Source organism: Vombatus ursinus, unplaced genomic scaffold, assembly GCF_900497805.2.
Source record: "Vombatus ursinus unplaced genomic scaffold, bare-nosed wombat genome assembly UNPS02014959.1, whole genome shotgun sequence".
Lineage (NCBI taxonomy): Eukaryota > Metazoa > Chordata > Mammalia > Diprotodontia > Vombatidae > Vombatus > Vombatus ursinus.
The window spans coordinates 10,877,595-10,891,664 of NW_020954737.1; the positions used below are offsets into that span (position 1 = coordinate 10,877,595).

Consider the following 14,070-nt stretch of genomic DNA (forward strand, 5'->3'; position numbering starts at 1 on the left):
TCTGTCTGTCTCTGTCTGTCTCTGTCTGTCTCTGTCTGTCTCTGTCTCTCTGTCTCTCTGTCTCTCTCTCTCTCTCTGTCTCTCTCTCTCTCTCTCTCTCTGTCTCTCTCTCTCTCTCTCTCGTATCTGTCAGTCTTTCTGTCTGACTGCTATCTGTAGACCTAAGTGTCTTTCTCTCTGGTGTGGAGGGAACTGGGCCTAGGGTTATAGCCTGGGGTTACTCTAGCATCTGTAGACATAGAATAACAATAGAATAATAAGCTTCTTCAGTTTGTGTTTTCTGTGGATGAACTGCTGGAGATCATGGAGAAAACCAGTAGGACTGAGGATTACTTATGAATTCATATAATTTTGTTGAGTGACCTTAGGTCATTGCTTAGATATTGCCTCAGCATATAAATTTTGTTAATTATTTCCATAACATCATATAAAACGTGATTTCTCCACATAAACATTTGGATTCCAAGTGCAAGTGGAGATCAGCAGGCATACTTATTTTGAGGAACTATGGGATATCTATCCTTAGGTAGGTATTGGCTTGAGGTTTCATTTTTATATCTCCCCTTTAGGGGGAATGTGAAGGTCAGGTCCTTTAGATGTCTAATCTTGGACAATGCTGAGCAGTCACGGCAAACACCCCTAGACATATACAGGAGCATGTAAGGCCTAGGAAGAGTGGGCATTTTTGTTCCAGTTGTAGTGTGTTATTAACATAGAAGGCCATAGAACAGGCTAGAAGTATGGCAATGTACCCTATCACCCAGAATTGTTTAAATAGGCAATGACAAAGAGCTCTGAATAACTTCCTAAGAGACTGGATTCCAGAAAGAATGATGCATTTAACACCACAGTTGTTATAAGAAAGTTCAGAGGAGACACTGTTAGTGACTTCCTTCTTTAAATTCTGAGAGTGTGTAGGTATGTGTGTGTGTGTGTGTGTGTGTGACAGAGAGAGACAGACAGAGAGACAGAGACAGAGAGACAGAGAAACAGAGAGAGACAAAGACAGAGAGACACCCAGAGAGACAGAGAGACACAAAGACAGACAAAGAGAGACAGATAAATACAGACAGAGAGAGAAAGGGATAGAGAGAGAAAGTGAGAGAGAAGAAGAAATTTTGAGATACCGACCTGGAGGCCAATGAATCTCAGGGTATTCTGAGCTATATGTAGAGAGATATAGGAGACATCAACCACAATCCCTTGGGAGAAGCCAGTAGCCTGGATACATGAATCAAAATATCAGTAGTTTGCCCAAGCTACTGATACTCATGATGTCAGGAGCTGTGGGCAGAGCCATGAGATAGGACAATGAGCCTTCCTACCTAGAAAGCTCAAGTTCCTTTTCTCTCCAGCCCCTTCCCCACCCCAAGCATCAATAACTCTGAGGGGGAGGGTAGAGTTATTTTTTAGAAAATCACTGGGTGAAAGGGGTGATGATTTATATTTATTCATGATCCCCATTAAGAGATTAGGTTTAACAGGGGTGGGAAACCTGTGGCCTCAATGCTACATGCAGCCTTCTAGGTCTTAGGGTGCAGCATTTTGACTGAGTCCAAGTTTTACAGAAGAACTCCTTTTATTAAAGGGATTTGTTCTGTGAAGTTTGGATTCAATCAAAGGGCTGCATTTGAGGACCTAGAGGGCCACGTATGGCCTTGAAGAGGCAGGTTCCCCACCACTGGAATAGAAGCTTCCCCTTCTCCTATATTTTTATCCCACAGTGCCTACTACCATGTCTTGCTTGAATTGCATCAAATATTACCTGTGGTGAAGTTAGAGTTCAAGAAGTCCTAGGTTAGGGCTTGAGCCAAGGAGAGACACTTTATATTATGACTATTAAAACCTAAGGGAGGATGTTGTATAGCAAAGGGGGCTACATCAATGGACTTATTTTATTGAAGTGCACCCCTGGAAACCCAAAGAAACAAACCATTGCACCAGCATTGGGTTAGCTTCTTTGTTAAAGGTATTTTATTTGTGTCCAAGTGGTCATTAGTTGATTTCTTTCTTCAGGATTATTCTTCTAATTTTTTTCCTTCTTGCTTTCTGTATGGGCACCCGGCAAAGAGTGACCAAAAAAAGAGTACCCTGTTAGAACAAGACTTTAATTGAATTGAAACACTAATTAAAATGAATCATCAATTAAAATAAAGCATTAATTAAAGTATACCCAACAAGAACAGCAGCAAATAAATACAGCATCTGGTAGCATGGAAATGCCAACCTTTGGTTGCTGTGCTAGTTGGGTATGTGGGTCAAAAAATGATCAGCCTTTGGAATTAAATTTGGGAGATAGGGAGGAACCCAATGCTTGGATTTGGCAACCAGCAGCAGGAAAGCCCCAGCTGATTTAATACACTGATGCTTCAATCAGTTTCAAACTCCACAGCACAATCGTTGACCTAATCTGCCCCCTCATCTGAGCATCAAATAGGGCCAGGTTCTGAAAATAACACTGCATCTGTCAACCAAAGGGTAGCTTTTATGTGTGCACAGTGTGCATAAGACTGATGGTCATCTATAGGTTTTTGTAGCTACATCCCCCTATGGTCACCATCTGCAACCTCATCTTTGAATACAAAGAACAGCCATATGTTTATTAGTTAGCATTTTTTATTATCACAGCCTGATTTCTTTTGGGCTCTGACCCAAGGGTCTTTGCTTAGAAGCAGGACTTCTCTAAGAATTACTCTCCACACATGGTTTTTACTCTGGGTTTCTTCTGCTTTGCAGCCGAGATAGGAGCTGAGATGCTGTTAGCTTGTCTAACAATCTGTTAGCTCTTCCACAATCTGGCCCCTATCAACTCTTCCAGCCATGTCTCCCACAAATTCCTTGCACAAATCATTTACTACTGTTCAAATGTCTACTCAATATCTTGAAGTAAAAGGAATAATTAAAATTTGTTTTTCTTAAAAGGAGACTAAGTAATAAAGAAAAGGATTAAGATTGGTAACAGTTGAAGATTACTTAGAAAAGAAATAAATTGTTCCCATGTGTTTCTAATTCTCTAATTCTTTTTAAAAATGCATTATGATATAATTACAGAATCACAGAATTTCAGAAATGCAAGGCATCTCAGGTGCTATCTACTACAACCTATACTTAAAACAACAACAACAACAACAACAACAATAGAAGAAGAACAGTGTCTTCTGCAACATCCACCACAAGTAATTAGGTAGCCTTTCCTTGCAGCCCTCTAATAAGGGGGACCCATTCCTTAGCCTTTGAGGGCAGCTTATTCTTTTGTTCAGCTCTAATTGTCAGGAGGTTTTTCTTGACATTAAGCCTTAATTTACCTTAAATACCACTTCTACCTAGTGCTTCTATCTATCACTTCTATCTATGCCCTATAGAGCCAAACAGAGCATATTCCTTTGCCCCGTGACAGTCTTTCACACATGTGAAGAGAGTGATCCTATCTCCCCTCACCCAAAGACTTCTCTTCTCTAAGTTAAACATCACCAATTCCTTCGACTAATCATCAAATGGCATTAGCCCCAGACCCCTCACCATTCTGTTGTCAACTCCTCTGGATGTTCTGTATCTTTTCAGCGTTGTTCCTAAAATCTGCCCAGAATGAACACAATATTCCAAATGTGTTCTGATCAGGGAAGAATACAACAGGGTTTGTCATTGTTCAGTTGTTTCAGTCATGTCCAACTCTGCATGACCTCATTTGGGGTTTTCTTGGCAAAGATATTGGAGTAGTTTGTCATTTCCTTCTCCGGCTCATTTTACAGATGAGGAAACTGAGGCAAACAGGGTTAAGTGACTTGTTCCAGGGTTGCACAGCAAATGAGTTTCTGAGGCTGGATTTGAACTCAAGCCTTCCAGATTCCAGGTCTGGCATTCTATCCACTTTGGCACCTAGCTGCCCATATAACAGGGCTTTCACTTCCTGATTTCTAGAAGTTATGCCTCTCTTAATGTAGCCCAAGATTGCATTAGCCTTTTTGACTGCCGTATTATACTGCTGATTTATAGTCAGCTTGCATTCTGCCCTTTTCCCCAGCTTGCTTTTTTTATTTTTAAACCAGCCAAATGGCTGTCTCACCAAACTTCCCTTGTCTTGTGTTTGTAAAGAGTGTATTGACTGGGGCAAGGTTACACAGTGAGTTAGTGGCAGGATTGGGACTAGAATCCAGGTAGCCTGATTTCTAGTCAAGCATAATAACGCTCCCTCTCATTAGAGGGATAGCTAGCTAAGTCAATAACTTGAAGTAAGTTTTCCTAGATGAGGAGAAAAGAGGGACAGATCCAGAGCATAAAGTATTGGCAGCAAGGACTGTTTGGGTGGGATGCCTCAGTCGGAAAGCTTGTGCATCCATTGGGCAGCATATAAGCTCTGAGTATCATGTACTGGAGGGAAGGGGAATTCTATGGATAAAGGAAAGATTCTGTATGAGTAAGGAGAAAGGCTCTGCAAGGGAAGGTAGGTGGGTAATGAAAGGCTAGCCATAGTTTAAAAACTCTTAGGATCACAGATGGAAGAGACCTTAGAGGCCACTGAGTCCAGCCCTTCTTATTTTACAGGTGAGGAAACTGAGGCACAGAGAAATTAAAGTGACTTGTCCAGGGTCCACACAGCTAGTCTAAAGTGGAATCTGAGCCCAGTTCTTCCTAACTCCAGACTCTAGTGCTCTACTCGCTCTTCTGTGTACTCCTCAGATGACCAATGATTGAAAATACCTGTCAGAGAGTAAAAATGAAAGCAGACTGGGAATATAAATTGGAGCCAGATTGTAAAGGGCTTTAAATGATGAACAGAAGAGTTTGTATTTTATCCTAGAGGCAATAGGGGACCAATGGAATTTCTTGGGCAGGCAGTCAACATGGTCAGACTTATACTTAAGGTCCTTGTTTGGTAGCTGTGTGGAAATTGTACTGTAGAAGGGAGAGGCTGGCTGCAGAGGACCAGTTAGCTGACAATTACAATAGTTCAATTGAGAGGTAATGAGGGCTTGAACTGATGTGGTGGCTGTATGAGTGGACATGAGGAGACACAGGAGAAAAGAAGTAATGTGCCAAAGGTCCCACAAGTAGGCAGTGTCAGAGTCAAGACTGGAACCTAGGCCTCAACTACTAGGTCAATGTTCCTTATGCTTCCTTACGTGTCTCTGGCCTTGAGCAAAGGAAGCAATGGCCATCATATGACAGGATAATCCATTCAGAGCTGAACAGGACCCCATAAGTCATCTTACCTACACCTTGAATTTTACAAGTGACAAAACTGAGTCCTGGATAAGTAAAATTACTTCCTCCAAGGTCACATAGGTAGTGAGATTTGGACTTTGATTCCAAATTCAATGTTCTTTCCACGATAGTACAATTAAATAAATAACCCTCTCTGAGATTAAGTATTCTCATCAGTAAAATAAAGGAGCTAGATGTACCTCTGAGTTCCTTTCCAGCCCCCAACAGTCTCTGATTTTTTATTTAAATGCCCATCTTTTGTACATGGGCCCATGGTTCACAGTAGCTGTCCACCCCAACAGTCCTGGATCGACACCCCAGGAAGCAAACTGAGCTTTGATAACTAAACCATTTCCAGGTGCTCCTGAGGGCCGGATCTTTCCCAAATCACAGTGTGTGGAGCTTGTACTTTTCCTTCCAATCTCAAGCTGCTGCTCGTTCAGTGGCAAAATTCAATCAGAAACCAGGTACCAAAGGTTTGACGTGTTCATTTCCTGTTGTGCCCACTATATTCTCTCCATAGACCTGTCAGCCTTTGCTCCTGAGTGATGATTTAATGCAGATGATAACAAGTGGAAAACTCCATTAAATTCCACTCCACTTTTACAAATTAAACTTCTCTTAGGGAGGGGTGTGTGTGTGTGTGTGTGTGTGTGTGTGTGTGTGTGTGTGCATTGAGGAGATTTGGGGGAGGGGAAATAGAGGCCAGGGAAACATATTGTGCTAAGTGTAATTTCTCCTTTGGGGTATGTGTGATGGGGAAGGCTACTTCACTGGGAAAAATGCTTTCTGAAAAATAACATCCTCTTCTTTCTTCTGTTTCTCTCCTCTCCTTTCTCTCTTTATAGCTCCTCTTCTCCCTCTTTCTTCTCTGACTCTATCTCTGTCTCTTTCTTTAGCTCTGTCTCTGTATCTCTCACTGTCTCTCCATTTCTGTGCATATTTCTCTCTGTCTTAATCTGTTTCTGATTGTCTCTGTTTGCCTTTATCTCATCTCCTCTATTTTTATTATACCCCTCTCTTCTATTTCTCTCTGTTTATGTCTCTCCCCATACCACTTCTCTGTCTCTCTTCTCTTTCCTTTTAAAGAGATATTATCCAAACTGACACCCTGTCCACTTGATAGTCCAGTTCCTTTTCCTAATCTATTCCTTACTCCCCCCTCCCCTCCACACTTTCTATTTCCTGGTGGAGTTTGTTGCTTTTGTACATGGACCCATTCATCTCTTTTTCTTTAATCCCTGGTTCTTCAGGTTCTTATTTCATGCAGCAATCATGGAGTGAGTGCAAGGAGAGCATTCACGAAGGACTCATGTTTCTTTAACCAGGCATCAGAGAGAATTTTTTGCCTTTCAATTGGGCAGTTTGCTCTCTTTCTTCCACCTCCCCCTTTTCTCACTTTGTTTGGATACCACACGCACACACACATGTACACACACAAATAGAAACACACACACACATACACACACACACACACACACACACACACACTCCTATGTGCCTTCATTTTTCTGCCCCCTATATTTTTCTTAGCTGTCCTGGACCTTGTCTCATGCCATGACAAAGTTTCTGTTTTTATTCTTTCTCTGCCCACTCCTTACCCCCCTACTTTGGAAAATTGGTTTCATTAAAGAATGACCCACCAGCCATGAAAATAAGAAATGGATCATGTATTCAAGTCTAAAATACATCAGAACATGAATCTAAAATAAACTAAGTATGATGTTTACCTAACATCTTTGTCATTATTTTTCTGTTTAGTTTTTATGGGAAGCTGAGTGTTACCATAGTAATGGGATTCTGTTGTTATAGCCTAAAGGGAAGACTATGATACAGAGGAAAGCATTCCAAATATAGAGTCAGAGGTTATTGTTCAGTAGTTTTTTAGTTATGTCTGACTGTTTATGACTCCATTTGGGGGTTTCTTGGCAAAGATACTGGGATATTTTGTCATTTCCTTTCTCAGGTCATTTTAAAGATGAGGAAACTGAGGCAAATAGGAGTAAGTGACTTGCCCAGAGTCACACAGCTGGGACGTATCTGAGGTCAGATTTGAACTCAGGAAGATGAGTCCCAGCGCTCTGTGCACTATGGTGCCACCCAGCTGCCCTAAATATTTATTGGAACGAGGTTAGAAGTAATAAGATGATGGGCCCAATGCTACAGGGCTGCAGAGAGAGGCAGAATGGTACAAGGGTACAGACAGAAAGTATGTCAACTTTGGAGTCAGAGCTTCTGGGTTCACGTCCCAGGTCTCCCCTAGCTGGCTGTGTGCTCTGGGGAAGGCACTTAACCTTTCTAGTCATCAGTTATCTCAGCCATAAATAATGAGGGGCTTCAACTAGCTGTCCCCTGAAGTCTCTTCCAGCCTTGGATCTCTGATCTTAATAGAATTATGTAGAAATAAGATTACAGGCCTCAGCATGGGGACTCACACCATCAACTTGACAGTCCGTTTATGACTTAGTAGATATAGCCTCGACGGCTATCTGAGCCACATGTAGGTTAAGAGACTTGCGGGGGTAAAGGGGATGGGGGGGTGGGTCATATAGCTAGTGTCAGAAGATGGATTTGAATACCGGTCTTCTTGGATTAACCCAGCACTCAATCTACTTTGTCATGGTCCCTCTTTGGAATAATATTAGAAAGTAGATTCACTAAATACTGTGGCATATGATAGAGTGGAATGGGTGACCATTGGACTATTAATCAGGAGATAGGTCCTAACTCTGGCTCTGTCGTGAACTAGCCCTGTGATCCTTAGCAAGTTCCTTAACTTCTACAGGCCTCAGGTCCTTCATTTGTAGAATGGAATCATAAAATCTCAGAGCTAGAAGCAACCTTAGAGATACCTGATACTTGAATCCAGGGATTCCCTCTACAACATCCTCAACAGGTGGTCATCCAGGATGTGCTTGAATACCTCCAGTAATGGGCAACTTGCTGATTCTCAATGTAGTGCAACTTCAGCTTTAGATACCTCAAATTGCTGTAAATCCTTCCCTCCCCTCCCCTGCCCTCCCCTCCCCTTCCCTTCCCCTCTTTTTTTTTACAATAAGCCACAATCTGCCTTTCTTGAGTTTCCATCTCTTGTTCCTTAGATGACTGCTAAGATACTTTCCAGTCCTGACATTCTGTGGTTCTAACCCAGAGACATAAGCAATCGGGCATGAAAAATTCTTCAACTCCCTCAGGCACAGGAGGATCAGAGAAAACTTTATGTCACTCTTCCCTCCCTCCTCTCCCCACCAAAACAAAGATGGTAAAGTTCAAATAGAGCACAGAGGAAAAGCAAATTTTTTTTTAATTCTTAAATGCCTTTTTCACTTGTGCCTTTACAAAGAAGATCATGTGTGAATAGTTGAGTGAGGTGGTTACGAAAGCCAAAGTAAAATCTGGAAATTTATAATTAAAGCGGGCCCAGGAAGACTATATGAAGTCTTAGAATATTAGAGCTGGAAGACACCTTAGAGATTCTAGTTCAACCTCTTCATTTGGTAGATGAGAATCCTGAGGTCCAGAAAGAAGAAGCGATTCAGACAGTGACACAATGAGTCAGTGGTTAGTTGTCATCCTTCATGCTTGAAGAGGACCAAGATTGCATCATCATGTCAGGGTCAAGGTATTGTGTGTCTGACTGTGACCAGTCAGACCAATATGAGCTGGGAAGGCTCTACCACAGGTCAGGCACACATAGTCCGTATGAACATTTGGAGTGGAGATGTCTAAATTTGCACATCTCACATTTCAGCTACCACAATTCTTCTTTGCTTATAGAGTACAGCACCTTCTTTGATGTGGGCATGCCAGGCTGGGTAGTCCTGTGCCAGTGTCTCCCATGTCTCACAACAGATTCCAAAGCTCTTCAGAGAGACCTAGAGAGTGTCTTTGTATTGCTTCTTCTGACCTCCATGTGAGCTCTTGCCTTTTGTGTGTTCTCTGTAAATTAGTTTTTTTAGGCAAACATATATTTGGAATTTGAATAACATGTCCGGCCCATTGAAATTGTGCTCGCTGCAATAGAGTTTGAATGCTTGGCAGGTTAGTTTGAGAAAGGACCTCTGTCTGGTATCTTATCTTGCCAGGTGATCTTTAGAATCCTCCTAAGACAATTCAAATGGAAGTGATTCAGTTTCCTGGCATGGCACTGGTATACTGTCCAGGTTTCACAGGCACACATCAATGAGGTCTGCACAAATGGTTCTGTAGACCTTCAGTTCAGTAGGCAGCCTCATACTTCTTCTCCCCCACATTTTTCTTTGGAGCCTTCCAAACACTGAACTAGCTCTGCTAATGCTATGTGTCAACCTCATCATCTATGTGGACATCCAAGGAAGGTATCCTGCCAAGGTAAATGAACTTATCCACAGCATTCAAAATTTCTCCATTTGTTGGCCATGTTGTTCAAATTCTGAATAATGTTTGCCTAAAACAAATTTTACCTATGCGGACATGCTATGATGAAACAATACTAATGAACTTCTTTGGGCAACCAAATTTTGCCATGGTCTTCCACAAGCCCTCCTGACCGATAATATCAAAGGCCTTCGTCAGATCAACAAACATCGTATACAGACCTCTGTTCTGTTCCTGGCATATCTCCTGGAAAGAGTTAGTGGTAGAACCAGGACTAAAACCCAGGTCTCTTGCCTCTCATGTCTAAAATTGTTTATTTACAGTGTACTGCCCCTGAAGACCATGTGTTATACTAGCAGGAGTGGAATGAGTTCTGAGTTTGAAGTAAGAGGACCTGGGATTTAATCCAGTTCCATTATTTACTATTCTTGTGACATTGGGCAAGTCTGGGGCTCGGTTTCCTCATCTGTGAAATGTGGAGTTAATACCTGTGGCCTTCCAACTATAAATATACAATTCTATATATTCCTTAACAGAACATAAGGGACCAGGCAACATTATTGTACTAGTCACTTATCTGAAGAAACCAGAGAGGCCAGGAGAAGTCTGTCAGAGGGAAGGGGGTAAAGGAAGGAAATCACCTTGTAAATAATGTCAGTTTAACATAAGTGCTGCCTGGGATTATAACTAGAAGAAATCATTAGTCAATTTGCAATAACTGTACCTAGAACATAAAATATAGCCACATGCATAGACATCCCCCATCAAAAAATAAAATAAAAAACAAAAGCATTATGTAATGCCTTATTACATCACAGATTAAGTTATATTGCTGCCTTAATCACATTCCCGTGTACCTAGCTATTAAACTTCACTGCAGTTAGAGCTGTCCATCTCCCTCCTACCTTTCCAATATTCTTATATCTCATACTCCTCCCTATGTTCTCTGGGATCCAGTACACATGGACCTCCTTGCTATTCCCCTGACAAGACATGCCATGTCCTGACTCTGGGTATTTTCACTTACAGTGCCTCATACCCAGAATGCTCTCCCACCTCATCTCTGTCTCTTGGCTTTTCTGTCTTAAGTCCTAATTAAAATCCCCACACTTCTACAAGAATCCTTTTCCAGTTCCCCTTAATGCTGGTGCCTTTGCTCTGTTGATTATCTCCAGTTTATCTTGTTAATATCTTGTTTGTACATTGTTGTTTGTAGGCAGTCTCCACCATTGGATTGTACTGTCCTTGAGAGGAGGGACTGTTTCTGGGCTCTCCCCTCCCCATTCCAGTTATTTGTATCCCACACTTAGATCAGTGCCTGGCATATATTAGGTACTTGATAAATGTTTATTGACTAACTGACTGAATTGGGCTTCTTTATGGATTAGTAAGTTCCTGCTCGCTGGAGGTCTTCAAATGAGGCTGCTGTTGATGATGATGGGCTGAATTTGTGTTTAGGCATAAATTGCAACCCTCTACTTCTCTAACGCCTCATCATGATCTGGAGGTGACCCCATATTCTTTGTTGAGGGGCCTCTGTGGGGATTTTGCCAGTGGATCACAAGCTCTGGTAGGTTCTGCCAAGCTAGGTGGGCTCCAACCATAGTCTCAGGACTGAGCTGAGTCACTTCTGGGTAAAAAATCAGAATAGCAAATGTAAAGAAAGGCTCACCACCAAGAGGTTGGCCATGATGAATCTTTCAGATGTGGCCAGTCAATAGTCAGTCAATCAACAAGCATTTATCAAGTGTTTACTATGTGCCAGGTATTGTGTGGTAATATACTGGTAGAATTAAATGGCCCTCTAGGACAACTTTAAAATCTTAGATTACATGATTGTGGGACAGTAGAAAGAACATTGGTTCTGGAGTCAGGGGACCTGGATTTAAATCGATACACTGTGAGGTGAATGATCTGTGTTACCTTGGGCAAGTCATTTAATGTCCCTGTGCTTCAGTTTCCTTATCTGTAAAAATAAGAGAATTAGACTAGATGACTTTCTGAAGTCCCTTTCAGCTCGAGCTCTATGACCCTAAGATATAGAGCAGCTCTCTAATGTAGTCCGTATTTTATCATAATCCTAAAGTACTGGTACTATTCTGGGTCATAACACCAAGTCCTAACAGAGTATTGCTAGCCTAGAAGAGAGTTTGGGATTGTGGAGAGTAAATAATGACCCATCAGGGTAACTTTTTTTTTTCGTGAGTGATGGGCAGCCACATGGAAAAGGGGCAAGCAATAGATGCCATTTCTCTTATCTTATTGGCAAGCTGGACAAGCATGGTCTTCCATTTTATGGATTATAGGGGAGGAGAAGACATGAGGTCATAGCTGAATATAAATCAACAACTTAGTCCTGCTGCTGCTATGGGGGTGGAACAGCCAAAATGAAGCTTGGATATATTAAAAGGAGTATGATTTGAAAGGGCTCTTAGCAATTAAGATTTGTCAGGTCATTATTAGAGTATTGGAAAGATTTTTAGGTCATGACACTTTTTTAAAAGGAAAAATGGAGTGGGGTCAGGAAAATGTCAAAAAGGTAAATTAAAGAAATGGAAAATGAGGCCTATGAGGAAAGGCTACAGGATGGGTGATTGTTTAGCTTGGGAAAGAAAAGATTAAAAGTTGTGTGGTTACTGTAGTCAGGCCATATAATAATAGCATGCTAATATATTTCATTAGAAAGTGCTTGACACATATGATCTCATTCCATTCTCACAATAATCATAAGGTAGATACTGCAGGTGTTATTATTTCTATTTTACAGAAGGGAAAATTCAACTCTGAGCTTTGGCGAATTGCCCAGGACCACCCAACTATAGATGCTGTGGCAGAGTAGATAGGACATTAGATTTGGAATCAGGAAGAACTGGGTTCAAGTCCTGCTTCAGATACATGTTAGCCATGTGACCATTTGTTCCAATGGCCATGAAAGTGGCTGAAGCAGGCACTATGGAACTCGGTCAGATATCAAAGACAACAAGGTTATCCACCATATCCAGGACCATGGCCAATCATCTTGACTTTTGGTTTCTCACTAGACCTTGATGATTCTTTGATGACGACTTTGTGCAACTCTACCTCACTTAAATCCAACTTTCACTCATAAGTCAAGACAACATCTGTGATGTTATTGGTTCTCTTCAAAAAGAAAGACAAACAACAACAATAATAACTATGTGACCCTGGGCAAGTCACTTAACCTCTGTATGACAGTTTATTTACCTACTAAATGAAATTGGACTCAATGGCCTGTCAGGTCCTTCCTTTCCAGCTTTAAATCTAATGACTCCATTAAATGGCAGTGTCTAGATTCAGGCCCAGGTGTCCTGATGCTGCCCTATGTTCTTTGGCTGATGCCACACTGCCAATCTCTACAGATGTAATCCACCATGACGGTGTTCATGAGGAAGAAGATAGGATGATACTGCATTTAATAATCTAGGCCTCAGTGTACCCCAAGATCATCTCTACTAAGAGACCTTCTATGTAATTTCCATTTCCACTATTCTGAGATAGTATATGTAAAGTACTTGGTGAATCCTAGTACACTGTTGTTCAGTCTTGTCTAACTCTGACTTCATTTTGAGGTTTTCTGGACAATGATACTGGAGTGGTTTGCCATTTCCTTCTCTAGCTCATTTTGCAGATGAGGAACTAAGGCAAACAGGGTTAAGTGACTTGCCCAGGATCACACAGCTAGTGAGTAAGTATTTGAGTCTGGATGTGAACTCTGGAAATAAGTCTTCCTCATTTTAAATCAGGCATTCTACCCACTGCACCACCTAGCTGCCCAACACATGACATAAATAGTAGTTTTATTATTATTATTATTATTATTATTATTATTATCATTATTATTATTAGGCAGCTAGGTGATGCAATGGATAGAGTGCTGGGCCTGGGGTCAGAAAGACCTGAGTTCAAATTCCTCTTCAGGCGGTTATTAGCTGTGTGACCGTGGGCAAGTCGCTTAACCCTATTTGTCTCAGTTCCTCATCTATAAAATGAGCTGGAGAAGGAAATGGCAAACCACTCCAGTATCTCTGCCAAGAAAACCCCAACTGGGGTCATGAAGAGTCAGATATGACTGAGAAATGATTGAATAACAACAAATTATTATTCTACAGATGTTACCTATTATAATATTAAGGAGTTGGTTGTTCTTATCTGTGGAAGACTAAATAAGGAGAGATTGTTTTAAAGCCAGAGGGATTTATGTTAAATATAAGGAAGACCTCCCACTTAGATATAAGGAAGGATATCAGTACAATGTAGGCTTGATTCAACTGTAAGAAAACAAAAACTCAACAGACTGTGGCTTGGGACTAGTACAAATTAGGAAGTCACATGTAGGCTGAAGAACGAGTTGTCACCTTAAAGTTCTCCACAGTGGAAGGTTTCACAAACTCACTCAGTGTCCCGTCTCACCCAGACCGATGCATCAGCGTCCTAACGTCCGACCCAAATCTTGCCTGCTTTGGTCCAGAGATCTCTCCTCTTCACCAGTCT

At 41.4% G+C, this 14,070-nt stretch overlaps 1 protein-coding gene across 3 annotated transcripts in view; it reads left to right on the plus strand.

Moving 5' to 3' along the window:
• The window catches only part of EPHB1 (EPH receptor B1), a 722,599-nt gene that overhangs the window by 126,122 nt on the left and 582,407 nt on the right, over nucleotides 1-14,070 (plus strand). The gene's annotated exons all lie outside the window — the stretch shown is intronic.